The 27,510-nt window shown below is 46.6% G+C and overlaps 1 long non-coding RNA gene and 1 other non-coding gene across 2 annotated transcripts; both read left to right on the top strand.

Moving 5' to 3' along the window:
• Window positions 1–1,151: 1,151 nt before the first annotated feature.
• TRNAI-AAU lies at window positions 1,152–1,225 on the top strand. Its single transcript has one exon. It is a non-coding gene; the product is annotated as a tRNA-Ile (tRNA).
• Window positions 1,226–15,924: 14,699 nt separating this feature from the next.
• On the top strand, window positions 15,925–19,566 carry LOC119844292. The gene is made up of 3 exons (XR_005289214.2): window positions 15,925–16,177; window positions 18,522–18,638; window positions 19,080–19,566. It is a non-coding gene; the product is annotated as an uncharacterized LOC119844292 (long non-coding RNA).
• The last annotated feature ends 7,944 nt before the right edge of the window (window positions 19,567–27,510 follow it).

The following is a 27,510-nucleotide window of genomic DNA, read 5'->3' as shown; positions in this document are numbered from 1 at the left end:
TACTATTGCAAAAAAAATCGGGAACATCATTCTGGGATGTATTAACTAGAGTGTTGGAAGCAAGACACAAAGTAATTCTGACAGGCTTCAACTGGACTTTTGTGTCCAGCTCTGGGCACAAAACTTCAGGAATGATATCGACAAATTGAGAAAATCCAGAGGACACCAACAAAAATAATAAAAGATGTCAAAAATAAGACCTATGACGAAAGACTGAAAAAAAATGGGTTTGTTTAGTCTGGAGAAGACAAGACTGGGGGGGGGACATAATACCAGTCTTCAAGTACGTAAAAGGTTGTTACAAAGAGAAGGGTGATACATTTTTCTTCTTAACCACTAAGAAAAGGACACAAAGTAAGGGGCTTAAATTGCAGCAAGGGAGATTTAGGTTAGACATTGAAAAAAGTTTGTCAGGGTAGTTAAGCACTGGAACAAATTACTAGGGAGATTGTGGAATCTTTGTCATTGGAGATTTTTAAGAAGAAGTTAGACTAACACCTGTCAGGGATGATCTACATTAGTGGTTTTTAACCTGTGGTTCGCGGACCCCTGGCGGCCGCAGAGTGTCTACAATTTCCAGAGGGGTCCACACATGACAAAAGGTTGAAAACCACTCATCTAGATAATACTTAATCCTGCCTCAGTGCAGGGAACTGGTCTCGATGACCTATCATGGTCCCTTCCAGTTCTACATTTCTATGACTGTGATTCTATAAAGTTGTTCATGATGCCTTTGCGCCACCTACTCCCTCCCTCCAGCATAGGGAGAGTGTTGGAGGCACATCTGGGACAGAGAATGGCCGCTGAATGGTCTCCAATGGGCTGATTTGACTTACGCTGTGGGTTGGATTTGAATGTCACTTCAGCTCAGGAGTGGGGGAATCAGAAAGGTGGTTTAGAGCTCCCTCTGCCGCCTGCCGTACTCAACTGCACCAAGCATGAGCTCAGTGTATCTGAGATCCCTTCCCTGTATCTTTAAATTTCCCTCTTTATTCCTCATAAAAAACCCCAAATGTATGGCTACTCAGCAAGGCCAACAAAAGCAAGCAAAGCTGTTTTTTTGTAGGCCAAGGTGTTTGGTAGCCAAAAATAATTCAGGAAAAATATCAAAGCCGCGCTCTTGGCCAGCCCATGAGGGTATGCACTTAGTGGGCCAGCTAGCTCAGCTGGTTAGAGTGTGGTGCTAATAACGCCAAGGTTCTGGGTTCAAGCCCCATGCTGGCAACTTCACAGTCCTAGGAAAGTGATGTGTCTTCCCTGAGGGAAGGGAGAGCTCAGTGGTTTGAGCATTGGCCTGTTAAACCCAGGGTTGTGAGTTCAATCCTTGAGGGAGCCATTTGGGATCTGGGGCAAAAATTGGGGATTGATCCTGTTTTGAGCATGGGGTTGAACTAGATGACCTCCGGATGTCCCTTCCAACCCTTGTATTCTATGATCTCCAGAGCTAAAAGCATGAGCTACTATAGCTTGTGTTCAAGAGCTGGGACACAGCAGGTGTGGGCTATAACAGCTCATGTTCTCTGTGAATCAATACAGAGGAGCGTCTGTAATGCATGCCTACTTGTGGGTTACATTGTCACTCTATAATAACACTATCTGCCCAAGGAAGTGGAGAAACAGGTTATAAAAAACCCAAACAAATGTATATTGAGTCTCACACTAGTATTTATCAGTAGGCAACCGTAGAAAAGGAAGGTCACACTAACTGTGGAAGGATGACATCTACAAGAGAAATCACTATTAGAACCAGCACTTATACGTAAGAGGTACCAAACTAACACCGTGTACAACTGTTAGTACGATAGTCAGGTCCCTAGCTAGTACGGTGTACTATGTTTCTTTCTTCCTCCAATCAATGTGCTGACAATGGATACAAAATGCCTCTTTGTCACTTCATAGGGCAAACCCACAACCTAACTTGCTAGTCATTCCCTTGGAAGGGCAACTGAGCCTTTAAGCTAAGTATTCAGGTTGGTATTTCCATAGAGGACCAAGGAAGTTAGGCACCCCAATTCACCAGTGTTGGAAGCTCTAATTCCATTAGGCTCCTCTGAAAATCCCAACTCAACTTTTTGATTACTCATCAGGTGATCCTGGTGTTTTGATTCTATTCCATTCAAATCCCCATGGACACTTGCCCTCTAGGAGTTAGACTGAGGGCCACCTCTTCTATTCTAGTCTACATAGGTTTTTATACTGCGCTCATCACTGGTAGCATCCAAGCTGCATGTCGTATAGACCACCAAACAGCAATGAGATACAGATTTTGAGCCACCATCACCTCAGACTGAATTCAAACCAGCTGGACACTACCAACTGTCTTTTCCAACCCTGGGAGCCAGCCTGTCCCTGGGAAGGGCACATATCCAATACAATGCATGGCTTTAAAAAATACAATTTGTTAACATTTTGTACACAAGTTGCTGAGGGGTTCCAATCCATACAGCGATAGCAGCAATCCCCAGAATCACCACCTTCATCCGTCAGTTTGAGTCCTCTTTAATACTTGAGTAGAGCTGATTGATATTTTTGGGAACAATTTGCTGTTGTTTGTTGCTGAAAAATGGAATTGCACCAAATTAAGCCTTTAAACTAAGCATTCAGATTGGAATGTTCTGAGAGGCCCAAGGGAGGTCTCTGAAAGATCTTCATGAATATTTGATTTTTTTCCCCCCACTAAATTTTTTCATGGGAGGCAAAAAAAAAAATATAATTTCCCAGTCAGCTCTGTGGCTGAGTTCTTTGGAAAACTTCGATCCTAGCAAACAATAAACAGTCCAAGATGGGCACAAACCAAACCCCTCGCTGCAAATGCTTCTAGGAAAGCTCTGATCCATATCCATATCCAGATCGAGAATTTCTGTGTTCAGAAATACAATTTTCCACTTGGTTTGCCTTCTGCTGTTTGCTTTGTGTGTCTGTTAATACACAATCCTGGTTTGTTATTTCTGCTTCCCCGCTAAATACTAAAATGTGGTGCCTGCACTGTGCTTTTTCCACCACCCGTGATATGTCACTTGTTTCAGAAGCTTTGCTTTTGCAGCCTATGCAAATATTTTCTCAAAATTTACAAATATTCAGAATGTCAGTAATATATGGGGCCTTTGTTAAAGCACCTTGTTTTATGGGCTTAACAACAGGCTGTGACGTGGGAAACTGACATGCTATATGTACAATGCACACAAGCCCCCCCCCTCCAAGCCCTCGATGCACAAATATCAGCTCGCGCCATAAATAGCAAACACAATTTTTAAAAAAGCCTAACCAACCCCAAAAAACACCTATAATCAAAGCAAAATATGACCATACTTCAGTTAGGACGTGGCACCCCCTTTTCTATGCAGGTGGGTGGGAAAGAAAATCAATGCAGAGAAGCATTTCTGGATCAGCACATTTGGAAACAAAATGTGCCTTTGTATCTAAAAATCTGAGTGCCATGAATATTTAGCGTGCAGAGAAAAGAATGGTTTTGTCAGCGTATAAAGCAGTCCCAGTGAGGCTAAATTCTGCCTGCCTTCTATTAGCTTTCCTTCTCTGTCAACAGAGATGGGAGGAGGATGGGGAAAGAGAAAAACGTGCAATTTGGGAAAGGAAAGGGATGTATCTGACTGGAGACAATTAAAACGAAGAGGTGCCTCTATCCCCAGCTAACGTGCTGTGTTACTGTGGATATATAGCCAGGTCTGGTAAGGCTCAGCTGTGTCACAAGTTTCAAAGTCCTCCTACACAGCTAGAAAGATCTGAATAATGGCCGGGTCTGCCTGAGTATGTCATATATCAAAATAGAGGCCACAGGGGGAAATTTCATGCAGTTGAGAACATGTGGTGGAGAAAGTAGCAGTATTATCATCTCCCAAGCCAGGGCAGTTTAAACCTAACCTGTCCCCAGTCAAAGGGACTTGTCTGTTACAGGAGCACAACTGGTTTCTAGAAAGCTGGTCCCTCTGGGTCTGCAAGCCACATGTACAGCATGAAATCTATGTGCTACAAACATAGTGAGCAGGAGGTGTGAGAACAGACTCTCTCATCATGTCCTAGAACAAATGGAATAATCAGGGAATGAGGCGGGAGGGCAGGTGGGGTTATTTCTGCACCCAGATTAGGGCCTGGTCCAGGAAAACATCCCCATTCAGGAAATCAGTGAAGCTCATGCTTCACTTGAAGTCGAGACCTAAGCACATGCTTAGAGTTAAGCTTCAGTGAATCAGGGCCTCAGTGACTCCCATTTGCTGACTTTCCCTCCCTTTTTCTCCATTATCCAGCTATTACCTTTGCCAATATCTGGCTGCATGTTAAATGTTTAGCCCTGTCTTTGGAGCAAAGTGGGATTGGGGCAGAGGGGGAATTAAAGTCAGTCTATGCCAGCTGGATGCAGTGCAGGGCATTGCTCTGTGTGTGTTTAATATCCATACCACCTTTTTTATCTCTCTCTCTCCAGATTTTAAGCCAGAGGGGGCACGCTCCCCGAGGGCTGCTAATGTATTCCAGCCAGCCCCAGCCCCGCTGCTCTGCAAATGGAGCTGGTTTAGAATTAACAAGCATTTGAAGATTTGTATCTCTTCCTTCTAGTTTTGCATTTCCTCCTGCCTTTTCCCCACCGGGAGCTGGTTAGGCCCTGAGTCAGAGCCTTTGAGATGGGCTTCCTCTGTTAGGCCAGCATCTGGTAGGAAAAAGGACATTGGTGTAAGCACCAGGCACAGGGCAACTAAGGAAGAGTTACAAAGGGGCATATGTTGTATAGGAACAGGATTTTAGAAGGAATAGGATGCTTTTAAGCACTTTCTTCCCTGTTTTCAAAACAAATACTATTTAAAAAAAGGGTCCTGAACCAAATCTGTGGCTCCAAACATCCAGAAATTTTGGGGGTGTTCAAAGTCTGAATCAAGATCTTGGGCCGCATTTTCAAAATGGCCCAAAATGAGACCCCAGATGTGAGCCCTCCTCTCTGTCAGACCCCTGGACCTAGATCTGAATTTGGCAGCATGAGTCTTTCTGGATGTAACCACATTAAGGCACATGTGCTGGTACTGGTAATTCCAACAGTTGCTGGTGCTCTGACCTTGAATGGAGTTTCTCCAAGCCCCAGTGTGAGAACAGTTTAAGTGGAGATGAGACAGTTCAGCAGAAGGCGGCAGCAGCAGCTGCTGGTTGGTTCCACCATAGCCTCTGTGATGTCAGTTGGTCTAGTTGCCCCAAAAAGCTGGAAACCATCTCATTTATACACCATGTCCCCCAACTCTACATGAATGAGTGAGATTTAAACCGTCAGGGGCAGAATACTCAGCTGGTGGGAATCTGTCTCTCTCCTTTCAATCAATGGAGATTGCTCCAATGGCCATTTCCACCAGCTAAGGCTGTGACTCTCCAGTGCTGATTCTGAGTCAGAGGTGCTGCAACATCAGCTGTTGCATCTCTCCCCCTGGTGCATCAGCTCACTGGAATTACAAGCTGTATTTCTCCTTTGGGTGGCATGTTGTGCCCCCCTGTAATTCATCCTGACCAACGCAGTTAAGGTGATTAACTTGGAATTCTATCATCTGGGTTGAGATGGTGACTAGGCCTCTCCTTTTAATTCTTTTTGGTAAGGCTTCCTGTTGTAAAATGAGCAAACAGCAGTTCCACTGGAGGAGGTGGGCAAAGTGCCTTGCTAATCTGATCAAGTCCCAGGAGCCAAATCCTTTCTAATAAAACCTTTTACAACCTTTGTAAAAGTTCCACGGTAAGACCAATTTTCCTGGGAGACCTGTAATTATTGAGAGCAAGGTGAGACAAGCCTCTTTCACATTAACAAGGCAGAGACAGAGACACAGAGCTAGGCCTGAGCATTCAGGGGCCCGGATGGAGACACCCTTGCATGTAACACCTGGGCGTGTCTTTGTGTTCCCCCCTTCCCCACAGTGTTTAGGATTAAAGCTGTCTAATTGTTTATATTACAGTAGCATGCCCCATTGCACTAAATACTGCACAAATACATTGTAAGAGACAGTGCCTGCCCCCAAAGACAGGTTTCAGAGTAGCAGCCGTGTTAGTCTGTATTCGCAAAAAGAAAAGGAGTACTTGTGGCACCTTAGAGACTAACAAATTTATTAGAGCATAAGCTTTCGTGAGCTACAGCTCACTTCATCGGATGCATTTTTTTTCCACCAAATGCATCTGATGAAGTGAGCTGTAGCTCACGAAAGCTTATGCTCTAATAAATTTGTTAGTCTCTAAGGTGCCACAAGTACTCCTTTTCTTTTTGCCCCCAAAGAGTTTACCTTCTCAGTAGACAAGACAGGCAAAGGGTGGGAGAGGACAAAAAAGGAACTTGCTCAAGGTCACACGGCGGCTTAGTGGCGCAGCCGGAATTAGAACCCTGACTGCTAATCCAGTGCCCTGTCCACATTGTCTATGGGGCATGCAAATAAAGAGCAATGGGTATGGTTTGCAGGCATGGGCTGAGGGAGGCTGAGCGGAATAGTGAAATAAGGAGCATGCCCAGATCTCTTTCCCTCTGCCTCCCTGTGGGAGGGATGCCTATCCTAGGGTGCTCAGACATTCTGCAGGCTTTGGGTGCCAGGCTGGCAAAGAAAGCCAGCCCTCAGCTCTCCTGTGGCATGCCCAAATCCCCAGGGAGTGAGGCGTGCATGGGGGGGGAAGACCTGGAGACTCGTTGAACAAGGGAGAGATTGTTAACTTGTTAATAAGACAAGGGTTTCTGTGTTGTTTCTGTGAGGCCTTCTGCCAATGCCAGCCTGGCACAGCTTCATCGATATCATTCAGCAGCACTAATCCAGGGATGGAGGAGAGAGGAAGAAAGAGAGTTGCGGGCTGTGTTAGGTTAAACAAAAGGATCTTCAGTCTCCGGCTCTAATGCATATGGAAGGGAGTGTTACGTAAGGACATTCAGCATCTTTCCTCTGTGTTAATTAACCTCCCTCACCTCTGCACTGTTATAGACACAAGCAGTTCTTATTCCTGCGTCAAGGGTGTAATTAGCACAGCCTGAACACACTGCACACGCCAAATGCAAGTGTGATTTCAAGACGGCCAGGAGTGCGAGCCTGGCGCCGGCGGCGGGACAATGAAATGTGGTGCTGTTGGCCAGGTGCAGCGGGAGGGCTTTGCAGAGAAACGCTGGAGGCAAGACAAGGCAATGCCAGAGCTGCCCATCTACAGCTCACCCCCACTCCGCAGTGGCAGGGCACACATGGGTGAGATGTGCCCACCGGCTCCATACTCCAGAGGGATGAAGTGAGAAACCCTTTTTCCGAGGCGGGGGATCTCCTTTCCACCCTCACCTCTGTGATCAGCTCCCCCTGCGTGGGTTAGTGAAGATCGCTGCATGTGCATCATGACCAGGCAGCCTCCAGCACCTCTCCCTTGGCTCTCATTTACTCTGAGAAGTGAGCTTGGAGCACCTGCGCATCCCAAAGCACGACTTCCTCAAGCTCTTCCAGCGGGTGCAAAGCTCTTCTCCTCTGGTGCTCAGCAGCTTCCCTGTCTCCTACATGGCTAGTCTTCCCAGGGCAGAAATATAGCTCGCACCCACCTGTGCAACTCCACCCTCAGCCCTGCCCCTCCTGCTCCCTCCCTGCCTGCGGCCGCTATTCCAGATCTCTGTGTCTTACATCTGCCCCCCACAATGCTCCATTCTCTACCACCAACACAGCACTCCCCTCCTGCCTCTCCAGATTTGACTGCGAAGGCTGACCCTCAGTGTGAAGGCTGGTCCAGTTGCTAGAGTGCTGTGCTAGGACTTAAGGGACCTCAGTTCAGTTTCTTTGTGTGTGATCTTGGGAAAGTTGCGTAATCTACACAGTGCCTCAGTTCCCCAACTGTAAAATGGGGACTGTACCATTTCCTCACCTCCCAGGCACGTGGGGAGGATGGAATGCATTAATGATTGTGAAGTGCTGAGATACGCCAGTGATAAGTGCCAGAGAAGCACCTAGACAGGTTAACTGAAAATGCCCCACGTTTCCTGAGGGGAAGTCTCCCAGGATCTGCACAGGGGAATGTACCTTCACCCCCACTGTTTAACTCATGAGCAGACCTTTCTCTCTAACTACAGAGCTGCCGGGGAGGATGGTTCTCCAGCATTGAAACTGACTCACAGTGACCAGCATCTCCAGTCCTTGCAGGGAAATAAATGGAATAGCAGGCAGTTTACACCAAGCGGGCCTTGTTCTTCTGTCACTCACACCCTGTGGACTTCTGCTTTGAAATCCAGCTCAGTGCAGTGTCATATCTTATCCTCCCACCCAGTTTGTCTGCTTGGTTCTCCTGTTGGGCCCTGTCTGTCATGTAGACTGTGAGCTGGGCCTGGGCCAGGGACTATCTCCTTAGTGACCAAGCTGCACAATGGGCTCCAGATCTTTGCCTGGGATTCCTAGATGCTACAGCAATGGAGGGCATGGAAGTGGGGGCAGGGAGGGGTTAAAGCTCCAGCCTTCCTTGGCTCTCTCCTCCAGACTTTGCCCCCAAATCCTCCCCCTCTCAGGACGCCCCCCGCCCTCATGTTCCCAATTTTTAAATGCTGCTGTTTTGGAGAAACATAGTGCCTGATCCAGCTGCAGGCACTAAATCATCCCTCTCTCCCCGACATGTGCTGAGGCAGTGAGGCCAGTGATGAATGGGGCTGTCCATATTTACATTGGGAGCAGAACAACTGCATGAATCTCAGTGCGCAATGAGTATTCAGTGCAAACTCGGCATCCCCTCGTCCGCGCCTCCCCCACCGCTCAGTGACAGTGACGGATCATCCACTTCTGCTGAGTACTGCCTGGCAGTTCCCACCAATCCCTGCACCCCAAGGGAGTGGGGGAAAGCCTCCTCCCAAAGCTGTTGGGGCTGCCGCGCTCCTTTAGCGACTCTCGCTTGCTGTGGTGACCTTGCAAACTATGAGGCCATAAATATACAGGGGGGAGGAGGAGTTATCTGAAGGTGCGTGGGAGAGGAATTCATGCTTCCTGTGACAAACTGTATCCAGTCTTGGTAGCACTGCTCATCCCTTAGCCAACTGGTCAAGGCATATGCCGATCCCATAGTTGCCTGTGTAGTGAGACCATTTGCCTGTAGACAATCAGAACCTCCTGGCAGGGTGAACTCCAGCCCCCTGGGCTTTCGGGATCCAATAATAATGGCTACAGGATCTATGCAGGCTTTCCAGACTCATTTCCGCTGGTGCTTCTCTGTCTTGACTTGCATCACTGACTGCTATCCCAGTTCGGGGCCTCCACACACAGCTCTGCCAATGCACCTCAATCCTATCCTGAAGCAACCCTCCTGCTCTTGTATGGAACTTCCAGACAGCTCTACTAATGACCCTCAGTCCTTAGCTGCCTGCCCCTACCCCAATCTGCTATTGTTCCTCAATCCTAGCCTGGAAACATCCCCTAAGCAATGCATAACAGCTCTCTCAAGGGCGGGCAGTCTCAGCCTGCAGCTGAGGCCCTGGGGTGCAGATTAAACCAGGACAATGGAGGGGTGATGAGTGGAGATTCATTGCAAATGTTTTCTCCTAGGTTGCACTGGGTTTTCTCTCACTGAGAATAGAGCACAACACCATGAATGGGCTAGAGAGTGCAGGAAATGAGAGACCCTCTCCATCAGATGGACCTAGGGGGAATTTCCCTCTCCCACTGCACTCCTTTGCTCAACTCCTCTTCACCTCTGATGGGCAAGTCTGGTGGTTGAACAGACTTGCAGAGAGGAAGAGAGACTATTCTGTTTGGTACCAATTCCTTCATCCAGGGGCCTCAACACAGCCATATTTTGACATCCCAGAGCCAAGGTAGGACACCCTGGCTAACAGCACATTCTGCCCCAGAGTCTGGGTAGGGTAGCCATAGCTCCATCCCGGAAGCTCTGGACAGCATGCATGCTGCAGTTTTTCTATAGGCGTAGCAAGAGCCCTACTTACTACACAATGCCCTGGAACCATTAGGCCTTATACAGGTCAATGCCTCCCTATGTCTCTGTGTGGATGAAACATCGGATGTCCTATCTCCCTGTGATAGGGTGCCTGCCCCACACTGGCTCTATGGGGTTAATAGAGCCCTAGGGAGGCTGGGCAGGAAGCAGACAGACAGAGAGAGGCTGAGGAGAGCAGCCAGTCAGGGCCGAGCAGGTCCCTATAAGAAGAGTTGCAGGGCAGAGCAGCTTCAGTCACTCCCTGGAGCTTGAGGTGGGAGGAGGACTGGCTGCCTGGACAGAGCATGCTGCAGGCAGAGACTTGGGGAGCTAAAGGCAGCTCCTGGCAGGCTGCAGGGATCTACAGGCTGAGGCCCTGAGGTGAGGGCAAAGAGGGGGCTGGGGCCGCGGGAAAGTGGCCCAGGGAAATCTACTGAGGAGTTGGAGGGGACACAGCAAGCCGTGGTCTTCTGCAGGGTCCCTGGGCTGGGACCAGGAGGAGTGGGCATGCCTGGGTCCCTCCCCGCTCGCCACTGGGGACGTGTCTAGACAATAGACTGCAATCACCACTGAGAGAAGTAGCTGGACAGGGATTGCAGAAACGTCCCCTGAAAGCGGGGGAACCGAGTGGCACGGCTGGAGGGCTGTGTTACTGAAGAGGCCACTGTGCTCCTTGGAGGGACGTGGGTCCAGGAGCAGAAGTAATGGCAGCGAGACACCACCAGAAGAGGATGCTCTGGCTACCAGAGTTAATTCCTATATTGACTACTAGGAGGTGCCGGAGTGGTGAGTGAGCCCCGTTACACTCCCATAGTGGGGCTATGCTTTCTAAGAGGCATAATCAATCCCCTTGGAAGGGATAAAGTGAGATAAAACTCTCGCAGCAAGTCAGTTGTGGATCTGAGATTAGGACCCAGGCGTCCTGACTCCCAGTCCTCCTGCTACAATCCCTAGATAACATTCTCTGCTGAATACTGCAGTTTGCCCAGCTGCAATGGGGATCATGATGCTGTGAGATCTATGGATGAAAAGGGCCACAAAGCGGCTAGAATTATTGTTCCATTCAGTGCCATGTTTATGACTGATCTGGATGCAGAATAAACATCACTTCCCAGTCCACGGCTGGCAAATGGATGGAAATTTTGCTCTGAATGAGGCCCTGTTGCTTGTAAACACGACTTCCTCACCCCTTATAGGCTCCCTGTTCCGAGGTAAAAACCATGGGAATATGCAAGTTGGTTAGATAGATCCCAATCAAGCCAGGAGGGGCCCTTTTGTGCAGCGCTCCTTTTGTCTGGTTTTGCGGTGGGGGCTATAGGAAGGGGGGTATTATTGTTTTTAAGGGAGCTGGCACCTTTGATGTCTCCAGCTTTTTCTTTTAAGTGTGTTGACAGCAAAAGAAATGGTACCTCAGAACTGAAATTTCTTTATTTTGGCATCAGAGGCAAACAAGATGTCAGCGTCTCTGTGAGACGGCAGGGGAGAGAGAAGGGGGGGCAGGGGAAGGAGCTGGTGGAGGTGCCTGGGAGACAGTTACATGGAGAGAGTAAGATCAGGGAATCCTGCGTTCTCCTGTTGAGGAGAGAACCTCAGGGTTGGAAGAGACATTAGGGTGAACATAAAACGTAAGCTATTTGGGCGGTGTTCAAATACATCCCCTTTAGCTCGACACGCAAAGATCTACTGCTTGTGCTAAAGGAGTAACTCCATTAACAGCCTTGTAAACCCCTTATGTGGCCCAGTCACTAAAGGGCAATAACGACTCTCTCTCCTAATGGGGTCTACACTTGCTTATTAAAAGCTTATCCAAATTTGTTAAGACCCTCTCCTTCCATCCTTTCTACCCTATGAGCCCAAACAGGTACCATCCTCTGCCACCCAGCCTCCCCCCACCTCTGCTCTCAACCCGTCAGCTCCTTCTCAGATCTGAAACCTTCCTCCTCCACAGTCTTATCCCTCCCCTCTCTGCTCACAAGCAGCTGATCTCATGTACATTTCCATCCTTGGAGCGGGTCAGGACATGTTCATCTAAAACTGCTTTTAGCTTGTTTGTCTTGGGGGTTGGGGGAACAACAACAGGGAAAAGTTTCAGTGAAAAATTTCAATCTTCTCACCTTTCTCAACCATCTTCACTTTCCCCATCCAGCCCTCCCTCCCCGCCCCCGAGCAGGCCCTGCTCCTTTGTGGTTGTTCCATTTATTCAACTTTTTTTCAGTCTAGCCAACTTAAATTTCAAAATGGACACATTGTTTCCAACTGGAAATACAAGATTTTTTAATTTTAAAAGATGTCAACCCTTTTTTTAAAAAAAAAAAAAAAAACAACCAACCCTTTTTATGGAGTTGGGAGATTCATCCAATCAAAACCTCTTTCACAAACACGTTTGGTTTTGACGAACAACATTTTTCAATGAAGAAAAATTTCCCAGCCAGCTCTTTCTAGCGCTCACTTCATACAAAGGCCTACAAATAATGCAGCGGAGAATCATGCCCACAAGGAGTCATTCAACACAAAAAGGACAGGAACCTGGGACCCCAGTAGGCCCTTTTGCTGAGTTTATAACTGAAGAAGGAAATAAATGAAAATGAAGCTTCCAATGCCCTGCTCTGTTGGAGAGCGCTGAGAGAGTGAAGGGAGCCAGTGTAGATGAATATGTGGAGAATGCCACAGGTTTAGAAATGTTTCTGTCCCTTATTCCTATGCTGCTCCACTTGGCATGTAGATAAAGTAGCCCCTTTTCTCCAGCCTTCTCCTTTCCAGTCACGTATACAGCTGGTTAGTTCTCTCCTCTCTGAGATCAGATATTAGATAGAGCCTGGATTTATAGCTAGTGAAAATAAAAAGAGCTGCTCCTATCAAGGATTCAAATGATTAAATATCCCACCATAGAAATACTTTTAACTTCACTTACTGTACAATCTCACTTATACGTTGGCGAAGTTGACAGCGTTAACAAAAACTGCTTGAGTAATAAGGGACCTGAAGAGACAGAGGAAGGAAGAAGCTGGGGAGAGAAAGAGAGAGAACAAGGGATAGGAACAGAAATGAAGAGAGAGAGAGAAATGAGATCAGACAGAGATACGTGGAGAGAGAGAAGGAGAGGGAGCCTGGGTCCCTCAGCCTGCAGCATGAAAAGTACAAGGGCTAAACCAATTAAACAATGAAATAAAAGGAAAGGATTAAATGAAGGGCTGTGTAAAACATCTGCTTGAATCCAGCTCATTTACTGCTCTTTACTCTCCATTTCCTCTCACATTGATCCCTAGACTCGGCATTACCTCAACCCTGCTGAGCCCCTGAGGGGACTTTCATCTACCCCTTTATCCAGTCCCCCCCACCACAGCCTCCCTCATGCCCCACATCAGCAGCCCAGGAAGGGAAGGATGGTCTTGTGGTTAAGGCACTGGCTTGGAACTTGGCACCTCTGATCTTCCATGGACTCCCTATGTGTGTGACCTTGGGCAAGTCACTTCATCCCTGGGTTCCCACATCTGTAAAATCGGGGTAATAATCTTGCCCGGTCTGTTTAGATCATAAGCATTTCAGGGGAGGCACTGTGTCTCGTTAAGTGCAGTGGTGCAGTGTGTAGTACAATGGAGGCTCAATCTTAAAGTGCTCCCGGAATACCAATGAGCATGCAGACATCCCGTACCTCTATGGCATTCTCACCTCCCCAGTGCTGCCTGTTCTTAATCGCCTGTTTTTCCCTGTCACCTTCCTGCTGTGTCCTTTGCTCTTTACACACAATCACAACATGCAAGAACCCTACTGGCATAGATGCATGTGTATGTACACACCCAGACACACAACATGTAATTCCGAACTACATACACCCACCGCTGCTCTGGCTGGTTTCTAAAGCATAGAACACGGTGAGCACCCCTAGGGGGTTCACAAACTACTTGAAGGATATGACCCAATTCCCAGACACTACCTCTTTTGTTCTCTGTTCCTAGGTCCATTGTTTCTCTCCACCCCTTGCCTTTCATTTTCCTCTCCTGCCACTTCCATCTCTGCTTCCCCTCAGTCCCATGCGGGATAATTTCACTTTAATTCATGTCCGACGCTCCTAATTCAGTCTGATGCCTGCTTTGACACAGAACATAGTTGCCTTGACCCTCCTCTTTGGCACTTGCAATCTGTCCAGAGAGCTGAGGGAATTTTGTTTCTCTTCTGGCTAACTCTCTCACAGTGTTTAATCTCCGCCTATGGAGAGAGGTTGAAGGTTGGTGAAGGTGACACAAGAAGGGGTCTGGGAGGCATGGTTTCATTGAGATGATTTGCCCTTGCTTGGCATCTGTTGGCTTGAGGTGCTGTGCTCCTTGGAGCTGATTTTTCCCCTGCACTCGGGAGGAACGGATTATTTGAATGCACTCTTGCCTTTCCATCCAGCCGACTGAAAGGCCCAGCAGTACTTGAAATGAGACAGATGCTTACAGAATTGGGGGTTGCAAAGCATTTTTCAGTTGTCTTCTCCACAGAAGCATCTTGTGTGAGATGCCTAATAAATCGATGTCCCTTTCTTTCTAAGGAGGGGGTGATATGGCAACTCCATAGCTCAGCCCGAATATTGCCACCAAGCCAAACTGGAAATGTCTGCCTCCTCGCAAGCCTGCAATCACTCACATGACAAATTTCAGAGTGGCAGCCGCGTTAGTCTGTATTCGCAAAAAGAAAAGGAGGACTTGTGGCACCTTAGAGACTAACAAATTTATTTGAGCATAAGCTTTCGTGAGCTACAGCTCACTTCATCTGAATGCATCCAATGAAGTGAGCTGTAGCTTACGAAAGCTTATGCTCAAATAAATTTGTTAGTCTCTAAGGTGCCACAAGTACTCCTTTTCTTTTTACTGACAAAGAAAGTCCCATAATATTTAAGTAATTACAGTCTGACTACCTGAATTCCATGGGATACAGTGTTCTTCTTCACTTCCTGCCCTTAAACGGTTGCTCATTGTTGCTGGGTGCAGTTAAACAGCTGCCACACTCCACCCAGAGGTGGTTGCATTTTGGAGATGGGTGAAATGAGTACTGTTAAAAATCTTTTTGGTACTTAAGTATGAAAGGGGCAGTACAATACACAGTGCAAAGGCAAGATACTGTGATACACTGGGGAGTGTGTATGTGTGTGTCACTGACCCCTACTGTGAGGCATCAGGACTGCTCACCTGTGTGCCATAAGCCCTCTACTGCTGCCAATTAAGGGACATTCTCCTTTACCTCAAGTGTTAGAAGCCTGTGAATCTGGATCTGAATTCTCTCCCTGCTACAGCCATAAAATAGCCACCGTGAAGTGAGCTGTAGCTCACAAAAGCTTATGCTCTAATAAATTTGTTAGTCTCTAAGGTGCCACAAGTACTCCTTTTCTTTTAGTGACAACCATGCGTTCCTAGATGGCTATGAATTATAATATTATTATTACCTTGCTGTCGCTAATATTTTACTGCCATAGGCAACAGCCCCTTCTGACTGCATGGCTCAGCTCCCTGTGCCTCACATCCGAGCTGAGATGCCCACAGTCCTCTAGCCACCTCCAGAACCAGAGAGGGATATCTATGCAATGGTTACCCTGGGCTCTCATTACAGCAATTTGGTGCAGCAAAAAATTGCCAGTGAGAAGAGGGGGAATCTCTATATATAAACATAAATCTAAAATATTAAAGAGAACTATTCAACAGAGGTCTGGCCTATTTTTCCCCCCCTTTCCCTGTTCTCCAGTTGTCAGCTCAGGGTGAATTACAGGGTGTGAGAGAAAACTCTTAAAACCTCCTTGCTGAAATTAACATGTCTGGAGTGGTGCTGACTGCACCTACCAGCAGCCAGTGCCTCTCGCTGGGTAATTTTGGCTTGCTGAAGGCACCTTGCAGGGCTGTCGAGGGACGTGTTGAGTGCGTCTGACAGGAGAAACCTACTTATCACCTCGTGCGCATCCTATCGGGGCACCTGCCCGATTACAGTCAAATTGCCAATGAATAATTAAAAGCTAATTTGCATAAAGTGATTTTCCTTCCTTTACTGCCTTCCAGCGTGCCCTCCAGTTAGAGGCTCCACTGAGAGAGACAGCTCAGTGTTAACCACTTCATGATCACAAGGAAACCGGAACGGTGGCATCATGCAAGTCAGGAGGTGGAAGTGCCCCTGCATGGGAGCAGGACGCACAATGCTGCAGCAGGGGAGAGGCTCCCTGGTCCTTTGGATTCTCATTCAGAGAAGATAGTGGGGAGGAAAAAGAGCAGATCGCTCTGAGCTGTGAGGTGCTGGCTTCCAATGCAAATGACGGCAGGTAGGCTGGGGACTTGTCCAATGGTATCTTAGTCCACACTAGAGCCGTATAAATTCTACTTGTGCACTAAGGTGTTGAGCACAAGCTGGCCTGTGTGGACTCTGCTGGCACACTAATAGTTCACTAGTGCATGTTAATATGGTATTGTTTGAAACAGGGCTATGTCAGTGCAAACTAAGGAACTTAATGAATACCAGCACGGACAATACAGGCCGGTTAGAGCACGATACCCTAGTGCGCACTGAATTTACACCCCGCTAATGAAGACTAATGCACCATGCAGGCAAAACTGAGGTTGTCTTTGTGTTTCCAGTTACTGGGCAGAGCTGGGTAGGAACTGGATTTCCCATTTTGTGGGAAATTCTGCATTTTTTTTAAATTTCTGAAACGGAACAAAAATAAAACCTTTTTGAAGTGACATTAGGAAAAAAATACTGGTTTGGGTCGATCAAAACATTTCATTCTGAGTCTGCCTTTTTGAAAACTTTTTGAAACAAAATAAAAAATTGTTACATAAAAACATTTTTAAAGACATTTCAAACCAAAAAAATCAAAACATTTTATTCCAAAACTGTCCAAACAGGATATTTTGACATTGAAATGAAGCATTTTGGTGATTTTGACAAAATGTTTTGAGGGGAAAAAAACCTGACACATTAAAAACATTCTGATTTTGAAAAAAAAAAACCCTGGCATTTTTGTCAATAACCCATTTTGACAATCTGCCTTCACTGGCAGCATCAATCAAGTCTGGATGTCCACAGAAAATTCCATCCAACAATGTCCTACAGCAGCCTGGGATGGATTCTTTGACTGCCTCTGTTCTGTTATTCCAGCATGGTCTGGATTGCCGGGGGGAACTGTCCAATGTGTTACCAGCTCATATCTGATTCCCTCTACGTGGGAACGAAGGAATTGCCAGACTGGATAAAAGCAATGGTCCATCTAATGCAGCATCCTGTCTCCAAGAGTGTCCAAGTCCAGATATTTCCTAGGAAGGTCCAAGAAACCCCATAGTCTGACAATTAAACATCTAAATGAGAACATGTCAATCACAAGATATTTCATGCTGGACCAAGTACTTCCTTTTATTCCCCCCTACCCCAAACACACACACACGTGTATCTTTCCATTGCCGTGGGTGGCCAGGCTTCTAATCAGCACTTTTCTTGTCTAATTGCCTCCTTGCAAGCTCCTCCCTGAACTTGTCAGACACAGGCTCACACTTACTGTCTTACTTGTCAGAGGGAAAATATCCTTTTAGATGTGTTTTGGCAAAGGAACAGGGACGCTCAGTGTCTGGTTAGACTCATCGCAGGAGCATGTTCCCCATATGGAGAAACAGGTCAAGTAGTGAATTTCTATGATTATTTATCACATATTGTTTCTGGAAGTGCTCATAATGCACTTGGTGCTGCACAAACCTAAAAAAAGCCAAAGTCCCTCCCCTAGAGAATTTACAATGCAAAGTACATTGAAGATGAAAAGCCACCATGGAAATAAGTATTATTATTATTATGCCAAGGCATGCATGGTACAAGAGAGGTTAGAGCAGGGGGAGTCAGAATGCCGGAGTTCCATTCCTGGTTTTGTATCATCTATCTATCAACTGGGCTTTCAAGAGCGCCCCTCTCCACAGTATCAGCTGTGATAGTAGAAGAGAAGGGTCTATGGGCTTTTACTGCAATGCCATAATCCTGTAAGAAATCTCTTTTCTATTGGTGAATGGATGTGGCAGGATTTTACCGCAACCATAGTCCAATCATCGGCCTCTGCATTTCCTCTGAGTTAGTTCATTGTTTCACACCTGGCATAAGGGGAAGGGTTGTCTTCAGGGAGAAGGCATGGATGGTTATGGTGAGGAGATGGTTATCGTGTTCTTCTTGCTCATTGACACCTTGGCCTTGTCGTTGGGAGGTTTGTCTACCTAAAGCATGCTGAAAACTTGAAGGATTCAGATGCTTTCATGGCCCAGATAGCTTTATCACTTCCTTTGCCTGTTAGGATTAAAGGAAGATCATGATCTTTGCCTGCATCTGGTGTTGTTCGGACCATGTGAGTGCAATGCTTGTGACATACCTGATGTTTGCTTGTTGGCAGAAGATCAGGTCCACTGTGTGTCAGCTTGTACAAGCTCCAGGGTTTTGATGCACATGCTACATGCAGAGGCCATAGTATCCTTGGTATTATGTAGTTAGATGCTGCAACCACCAAGAAAATCATTATTGTTATCATGGCAGCACCTATGGTCCCTAGTCATCCCCACTGTGCTAAGCACCGTACACATATATAACTCCCACACAGTGCTGTAGTAATTATTAATGTTGTTTAAACTCTGCCTTAGTTTTGACATCTGTAGAATGGTGATAATAATGCCCACTTGCTTCACAAGAATGTTGGGAGGATCAATTCACCTTTGTGAAGGGCTTTGAGATTCTGAGACGGAAGGAACTACAGAAGGGTAAAGTATAACTATTTATTATATATCTGCAATGTGTTATGTGTCCCTGGCTCCTATTTAAATGGGTAGAGTGGTTGGTCAGTGTGGCCTAGTGTCTCGGGGACTGAGAGTCAAGGGCCCTGGAGTCTATTCCCAATGCTGCCAGTGATCTACTGGGTAACCTTGGTCAAGTGATTTTCCTTCCCTCCCTTTGTCTGCCTGCCTATGTAGATGGTAAGCTTTTGGGGACAGGGTCTGCCCCTTCCAGTGGAGCCAACAGTTGGGGCCTTTAAGTTCTACCCTAACAGAAATTGTAACCATAATTTCATTGTGTGGTCCTGATAGACACCCCAGGGGATAGAGCTATGGCTCTATTTGCTACTTAAAGATGGCACAATGGCTGGGTAAGTTGATCTTCCACTTAGTTCCCCCTGGTTAACCCCAGCTTCTCTTTCCACACAGTTTGTCATTCACCAGTGGCTAGGATCTGCCTCACTACCCTTCCTACTTGACCCCGTTCTCTGCATTCCCACCTCCATACTTCCTTCCAGACTGCTCCACTTGCTCCAGCGAGATGGATGTCACATTACAGCTCTTACGGTGCCAAACACCATTACAGCTTTATTTAGACATGTGGAGGAGCCATCTGTTCCGTTTTGCAGGAGTCTTGATTCTTGCATACAGCCCTTTACCCTCCAGGTCCTGTCACAGTGGCTTATGCAAGGGTTCGCTGACGTGACAGCTGACTGAAAGCTAATGACCAAGGACATTGCAGTTTCGTATGGGGATTTAAAAAAAAAATTCCAACATGTATTTCTTTGCCAATGTTTCTCTTCTTTCCACACAGCCCATCTCTCCAGGGATGAGATGGGGCAGGCCTGTGGCAGATTGGAGACCTAGTGCTTAGAGCTGGTCAAAAAATGTTCAACAAAATATTTTCCTGTGCCAAAATGCCATTTCATTAAAACCAAAATGTCAGCAAGAACTGTCCTTCTACCAGCTTCACTTATTGCCATTTTCTTGGGTCCAGGATGGAATTTCTGGTCAAAATGAGACACTCTATAGCCTGATGGTTGAAGCACTTGGCTGGGTGGGGACACCCAGGTACAAGTCCCTCTTCTGAATCCGATGAAGCAGGGGTTTGACTCTGGGCCTCCCAAATCACAGGCAAGTGCCTTAACCAGTGGGTAATTCTAGGGTGTCTCACTCTATGGAATTTTTGTTTGCCAGCCAGGACTACTAGCATTCTCCATGTCTAAGGGTGACAAGGGTGACAGAACCTGCCCCGGATGATACTGGCAGGGCAGTGCTATTGCATAGCCAGCACTATTGGAATACTTCTTTAGCAAGGTGGTTCTTGTGGCTAATGTTCTGGGGTGCAAAAGACCGGGGTTCAGTTCCTGATTCTATCACTGACTCCCTCGGTGACCTTGGGCAAGTCACTTAGGGCTAGATTCTGTCACCTTTACTGTAAATCATCCAGTACTTCACAAGTAGCCCCGTTCAAATCAATGGGGTGACTGATGGAGTAGAGCACCACTCACTTCAAGGTGGGGTCACAGAATCTGGCCCACAACCTCCCTGCACTTCAGTTACCTGTCTGCAACATGGGGTTGACAACGGTCCCTTTGCCCATCTTGTCTTTCTTGATTGCAAGCTCCTTATGTCAGGAACTGTCTCTTACAGCATCTAGCCCAATGGTAACGTGATCTCAGCTGAGGCCTCTAACTGCTATCGCAATACAAATCATCACAATACTAATATTTGCCAGGCATTGGTTTACGAGAGTTCACGCCGCTGGTGGGTTCCTGCTGGAATCGATAGGTTGCGGTAGGACCGGGGCCAGGCTGCCACAGACCCAGGTGGCACTCATAATGCCATGTCTGGACCAGCCAGAGCCCTTAGCAGTCTGTGTCTCACAGGAAGCTCATTGGGCTCCCAGCTCTGGGTCTTATCATTAAGGACTAGGAGTAGGTAGCTCAGAGAGGGGACAGATGCCTGCTAGCATGTGACAGAGTAATGGCCAGATATGCCCCTCTAGATGAAAAGACTGAGATATTAGCAGGGAAAGGGGGTGGGGGAAAGAGATTCTCTACAGGCCATGGCCAAGTATTTTACCTGTCAAAAAATTACTTTAACCTGCACATTTAGGCTATAAAAATATTTCTTCAATCATGGGACGCTCTGCGGCTCCCAAGGACAAAGCTAAGGCAGCATCTTCTACCTCTCTCACAAAATTAATTTAAAATAAAAAAAAAACTGGCAAACTCTGCAGCAGGGAGACAGAGAGACCTTTAATAACCTCCCCGTGTCCTGGGGGATTGGAATGGAGTTGCAGCTCAAACTTTTCTTTCAGGGATAGCGTGTGAGCCTCGAGCCTAGACCAAAGGGATTCAAGCGGACTGCACAGGGGAGGTGCTTAATGCTGGCCTGGTTGTGGTGCCTCTTTTCATTGTGATTACCTGCAGCTAATGAGCACTAATGCTCTAATGTTCCCACCTAAGCCTAAAATCTAGCCCGTTTCGTTTAAACAAGGCTCCATATGACCTGTAATAATGGATCAGCATCTGAACTGTCTTCTCCCAGTCTTGAAAGCCACCCACAAACAATCCCCCAGGAGTCCTGCTGGCCCAGCCTTCTTAGGGGAATTTCGTCTTGGCTAGTCCTACTTAATCCTATGTGCCAGATGTGCTGGCTCTCATCCTTCCCCACATGTGCTCTTTCTCTCTGACCCAGGTCTCCTCCCATCTTCCCCTCACAAGGAACCCATCATTACAGCTTCCAACTCTCCATGTGGACCTGGGCCAACTGACCCCATTCAGTTGCCCTCTTGGCATTTAGAGCCTGCTGCAAAGCCCATGGAGTCAATAGGAGTTGCTCTTTACCAGGACCCGCCCATTGGAATCCCTTTGTGGCATTCTGAGGGGAAGTTGTGTCTCCTGGCCATCTCCTAGCCTCTGTTCGCCAGAATCTGGGAGTAGGCGACAGGGGATGGATCACTTGATTCCCTGTTCCGATCATTTCCTCTGAAACACCTGACACTGGCCACTGTCACAAGACAGGATACTGGGTTAGATGGACCTTTGGTCTGACCCACTATGACCATTCTTATGTTCTCCCCATGTGGTGCCCAGCGTTCTCCACTGTCATCGCACCCTGAGAGCAGTCAGCCCCAACATGAGTGCCAGTAAGAAGGACCAGCAAAACCACTGGGCATCAGCCTGGTACACTCTCTTCTTCACATCCCATGGTGGGTCATTGCTTCTGTGCACTTACTACAAATGTGCACCAGCGTAACTGAGCACAGAGTCTAGCCCACTATGTGTTAATATGAGTCTCTTTAGATCCTTCAACTCCTCTAGTTCAGTTGTTCTCAACTTGCAACCCAGTCAGCACACAGCTGCTGCCCATGTGACATCCCCGGGCCATAAAAGTAGTAAATCTATTGTGGGGCTGTGGCCCACATGAGACATAGAGAGCTGTATATGCAACCCACAGTGGTAAATAGGTTGACAACCACTGCTGTAGCTACTCTGCCTGCAGAATATAGATGATTAAGCTCCTCCTCCTCCAGGGGACTTTCAAGACTCTATGCTCATCTTCATAGCGTGGGTCTGACCCTGGTCCTTAGATAGCTTCAATCAAAAATTTCAAACCAAAATATTTCTACGTTTCAGAATCAACATTTTTCACAATTTCCATTCCATGAAACATTTTTAAATTTCAATTTTTTTTGGCCTGATTTGGGATGAAAACAAACTCTGAAATATTGGAACTTCCCGTGAGATGCAAATTCTGCATTTCATTCAGCTCTGTCCTTTATGATGGCAGTGAACAAACAACCAATGAGAACAGAAGTACAAAGTAAAATTCTACTCTCAGTTACTGACCTTAGTGGGTGGCAACAGTGTTTTTGACCAGTATTTGGCCAGTGGTCTGCCAGTTAGGCTCCTGCATCACCTGTTTTTGGACAAAAACAACTCTAACCAACCACTTGTAAGGAAGGTACAAGAACCCTGCTGTAACCGTGTCCAGAGGTAAAGTTTCTTCCTAACCACAATTGGGCCAGATGTACCTGTGTCTGATCCAGTGTGGTGCTTCCTGTGTTACTATGCAAGTGCTACACTCTCATTCTTAATGAACGTCATAGTCTAGCTTTCCTTGCATTGTCCATGAGTCCACTGAGTGAAAGGCTTTCTCCTACATTCTCCATACCCACATACTCATTACACCTGGCCTTCTTGCCACCCAGTTCCCTCAACACTGAACAATTTAATTTTCCCACTCCAAGTATATTCCTGATAAACATAACAGGATCTAATGTGATCTTTGCATCTGAAGGCATTTCATTGCCAGTAGGATGCATATTGATTTTGTTCTTAGACGTCATTGTCTAGACTCCAATGCTGGAGGTCCATTGACATCACCTCAATCCATTCAGCACTCCTGGGCACATGGTACTCTCTCTTCAGTTCTTTTTCCCCTGCTCAAGGGAGTTAATAAGGAACAAAATTAATTCCATCTCTGATTTATGCCCAGAGCAACCACAGCATGTTTCTTCAGCTGGGATTTGATTGGATTTCATTTGCTTCTTTACAATAGGGGCACCTTCTTAAAATGGAAAAAAAAATCTACAGTAATTCTCAAATAGAAAACGGGTTACATGGTATTTTTTTTTGTAATTTATATATTTGTTTTTACATATTCAGACAAAAAGGAATAAAACCATTTTTAAAGTTATAAACATAAGGTCTACATGTGTGAAGTGGTTCTGTAATTCTATTTATTTACCTTTTGTATTTATAAAAGATTATTCCATAGACAGTTAGACATCAAGAGCACCACATGTTGGTATCTATCTATCTATCTAAGCATCCATCACCATGGTATCTGAGCAACTATTGGCAATCTGATATCATAAACTAATATAAAAAATTAGTTAATTATGGCACTTCACATAATAGGAAGGAAAATACTAACCAGGCTAATGCCTCCAACAGTAACTAAAATAAATAAATGAAATAAACTCACCCAATGGATGCCCTCCGCTAGACCCCCCATCCAAATGCCTTAGGGAACAGATAGGCTATATACACTGTAATAACAAATATGTTACGTTGTCAGAGACAGAACCTATTGCAGAATGTGTACAAAATGCATTCAGTACAAAAGATCTGGCTCTGAGATCCCTTACACATGACTGAATCAGAAATCGCTCCACCAAAATTAATGGTGTTACCCTTATGTCAAAGCTGTACGAAAGCAGAATCAGGCCCCAAAGAACTGAAACATGAGACAAGAAAACAAAAAGCTAAAGAGAGAAAGAAATAGGCTGAGGTGGAAAGAGGGGAAAGGATACCACCAGAATTGAAGAATGAATTGAATTGAATTGAAGCTGACCCAGATTTGATCCAGGAACATTTTCCTGAATGGCAGTAATCAGCTGCAGCCCACGGAGCTGGTGGGAAGGCACAGAGCACAGAAGATGGTTAAGTGCCTGCAGCATTTTTCTAACATTTTCAATCTTGTTCTTCAAGAACCCAAGACCTGCATGAATACTAACCTGTTGCCTTAACTACCGAGTTTCCGCTCAACAGCCAGGAGCCTTCCCCTGGCACCCCTTTCAGGCTCCCTCCTCTCATAATGAGGAGAGGCATTTCATAGACATTGACAATTTCTTTAAGGCCCAAGATCACAGCTTGCTACTAATTATAGAAATAAATAACTGGTGACTTGAACCATCTGTTCTTTATTTGGCAACACATTTCTTCTTCAGGAAACTAGTGCCACCTGCAACCTATAAGTCCCTCTGAAAATTGGTCACTCTGCCCTCTAATTCCACAGATGACTTTTCATGTGTGCTCCCTGCAGAGGCAACCCCTAGTGTTGCCACTATCCTGCCCTTCCCGCCCATCCCCCCGGGGGAGGGGGGGAGGATAATTAACACACTTGATTTAGTTCCATCAGTTATTCAGGTACGAGAAAAGCTACAAATGGGGGTTAAGTCAGGAAATAGTTATCCAGCACCACACTTCATCCCTTGATATAAATTCAAAGGGTGGGAAGTTTATCTACTGCCACTCAGCAGGCTGGCATATAATTTCTTCCTATTCGAGTACTGCCTAGTCTGAGATGGGGCTCCATTGTGCCAGGTGCTATACAAATACACAGTGACAATCTCGGTCCTGAAAGGCTTACAATGTAAATAGACATGACAGGCAGAGAAGCGAAGGTATAGGGAGGGGTGTCGGAGTGCAGAGTAGGTGAGCCTGCACTCTGATTACTTGGAGGCTAATTAGTGCCCTAGGAGATGGTAATTGGGGTAATGATCTAATCAGGATAGTGGGCTGGGCAGGGGGTAAACATTCAACTGGCTCCATCAGCCCAGGGCTGATAAAAGAGGTACAGGAAGGAAGTGCAAGGTGACGGGGAAAGAGGGGGACTGGGTTAGCCAAACAGAGGATTCAGAGTAAACCTGTTCCCCTCAGGTCCTGCTGAGAGGGCCTAAACTTTGGCAAGCATTGTAAATAGGTGGGAGCACAGGAGACTGTGGTGATGTTGGTGAAGGGGACTTGAAATAAAGCTTCACTGAGCGCACACCTGCTGGACTCTGCAGTTTCTGAAGGGAAGAGGATAGGGGTGGAGGCAGGACGGGAAGTGATTCGTCCTTATGGTCACACAGCAGATCAGTGGAAGAGCCAGGACTAGAATGCAGGTCTCCCACATGGCAGGCCAGTGTCCTGTCCACTAGACAGCACTGTATGCAGAAGGCACACGTTAACTTACCATAGAAGGAAAACCCTTCTCGCATGCCTACAGGGGATGATCTCTACACACCCATTAGAAACCAGTTCCAATGCTGGGGAAAGGCCAACATTCAATGAATGCCCCTCTGGCGGCAGCCACATGGGGCAGAGTGGTTTAGGCCAGATCTCCAGAGCAGAGAATGCCTAGCATCTGCAGCATCCAGGGTAGAGGATTGCTTTGGACTGCCCTCTTCTGCATTCAGGACTAGTCCCCAGCAGCCCAGTATCCACAAGGCACCCCACTATCTCCTTCAGGGATAAAGCCAGACCATCTAGGAGTACATTTCCCAGACGTGAAGAAAAGATCTATTTAAGCTCAAAAGCTTGTCTCTCTCACCAACAGAAGTTGGTCCAACACAATATAGGCCCAAGATGTTAGAGACACATGGCGGGTGAGGTCATGACATGGCTGCAACAACAGTGCAGACTGCCAGGAGTGAGACAGCCCCGCAGCTGCTGAAGAAGTGACAGGGCGGTGGCTGGGAAGGGAGGGAGAGCACCTTCTCCCAGATCTAGAAGCTTCATGCTGAGAGGATTCCACCCGTTCCTCCTGGACTTAGCGAGACCCCTGAGGACTCAGTGTACTGCTGGTAGTTTTAAGTGCTTAGTCTTGTTTTAAAGTTGGGGAGGGGAAAAAGATATAGATATAGTTATAGACATAAAGAATTGGAAAAAGTACAAAGAAGGGCAACAAAAATGATGAGGGGTATGGAAGAGCTTCCATATGAGGAGAAACCAAAAAGACTGAAAAAAGAAAAGAAGTACTTGTGGCATCTTAGAGACTAACAAATTTATTTGAGCATAAGCTTTCGTGAACTACAGCTCACTTCATCGGATTCAAAAAGACTGGAACTCTTCAGCTTGGAAAGGAGTCATCAAGAGGGAATATGATAGAGGCCTATAAAATCATGACTGGTGTGCAGAAAGTAAGTAAAGAAGAGTTATTTACTCCTTCATGGAATACAAGAACCAAGGGTCACCCAATGAAATTAACAGAAACCAGGTTTTAAAAAACATCAGAACGTACTTTTCACACAATGTATAGTCAATCCATTGAACTCGTTGCCAGGGGATGCTGCGAAGGCCAAAAGTATAACTGGCTTCCAAAAAAAAAAATTCACGGAGGATAGGTCCATCAGTGACTATTAGGCAAGATAGGTCAGGGATGCAACCCCCATGCTCGGGGTGTCACTAAACCTCTGACTGCCAGAAGCTGGGACCGAAGAACAGGGGATGGATCACTCAATCAATGCCCCTGTTCTGTTCACGCCCTCTAAAGCATCTCACATAAGACACTGTAAAGAGACAGGATACTGGGCTAGATGAACCATTGGTTGGCCCTTGTATGGCCATTGTTATGTACTTATGGAGGCAACGTTCAGCATTTGCTTAAGTGTTTTTCTGAGTCAGTGCCCTGAAACCCTTAACTCTTGTTGAAGTCAACGGGCCAAATTTTGCAGCCAGCCAGGTATAAATCTAGAGTAACTTCTTGACCAAGGTTTAGATAGCTCAGTAACAGGCTGTCTATAAAGCCATTAGTTAGGAAGGGAAATACTCCAGATTTACACCTAGCTTGTCTGGGAGCAGGATTTGCCCAGCTTTTTGGAAGTGCCTCACCAGGTGGCTAGAACAGCAACATGTGGAACCCCATGGCTAAATGACCCACTAGTCCCAGCACTGGCAGCTTTACTTTGTGTGAGGGGAATGGCATTCCCCGTCCTCTCCATATAGCCTCTAGGCTCAGGGGATGTCTGGGAAGTCCTGGGGCCCTCAGGGTCTCCCCAGTGCTGGTGCCTGCAATCTGAGCCCCACTCCAGCCAAGTCATAGCTAATCCTGCCATAAAGGCCTTTCACACCCTCTAGCCTGGCCTCCCATCCCACCCCCTCATTGCTGTTCCTGTCACAGGCCATAAGGGCGAGCACTAAGATCCTGATCCAGAGCCCAGTCAAGTAAACAGGTGCCTTTCCATCATCTTCAGTAGAGTTTGGTTCAGGCCCTTTTGTAGTAAATTCCACTGCCCTGCCCTTCTTTGTTTTAATCTTCCTCTTCTAGGTGTTCTCTCACACCAAAACAGACATGGAAATGA

Source organism: Dermochelys coriacea, chromosome 16 (assembly GCF_009764565.3).
Source record: "Dermochelys coriacea isolate rDerCor1 chromosome 16, rDerCor1.pri.v4, whole genome shotgun sequence".
Lineage (NCBI taxonomy): Eukaryota > Metazoa > Chordata > Testudines > Dermochelyidae > Dermochelys > Dermochelys coriacea.
This window is presented reverse-complemented; position numbering and strand designations above follow the sequence as displayed.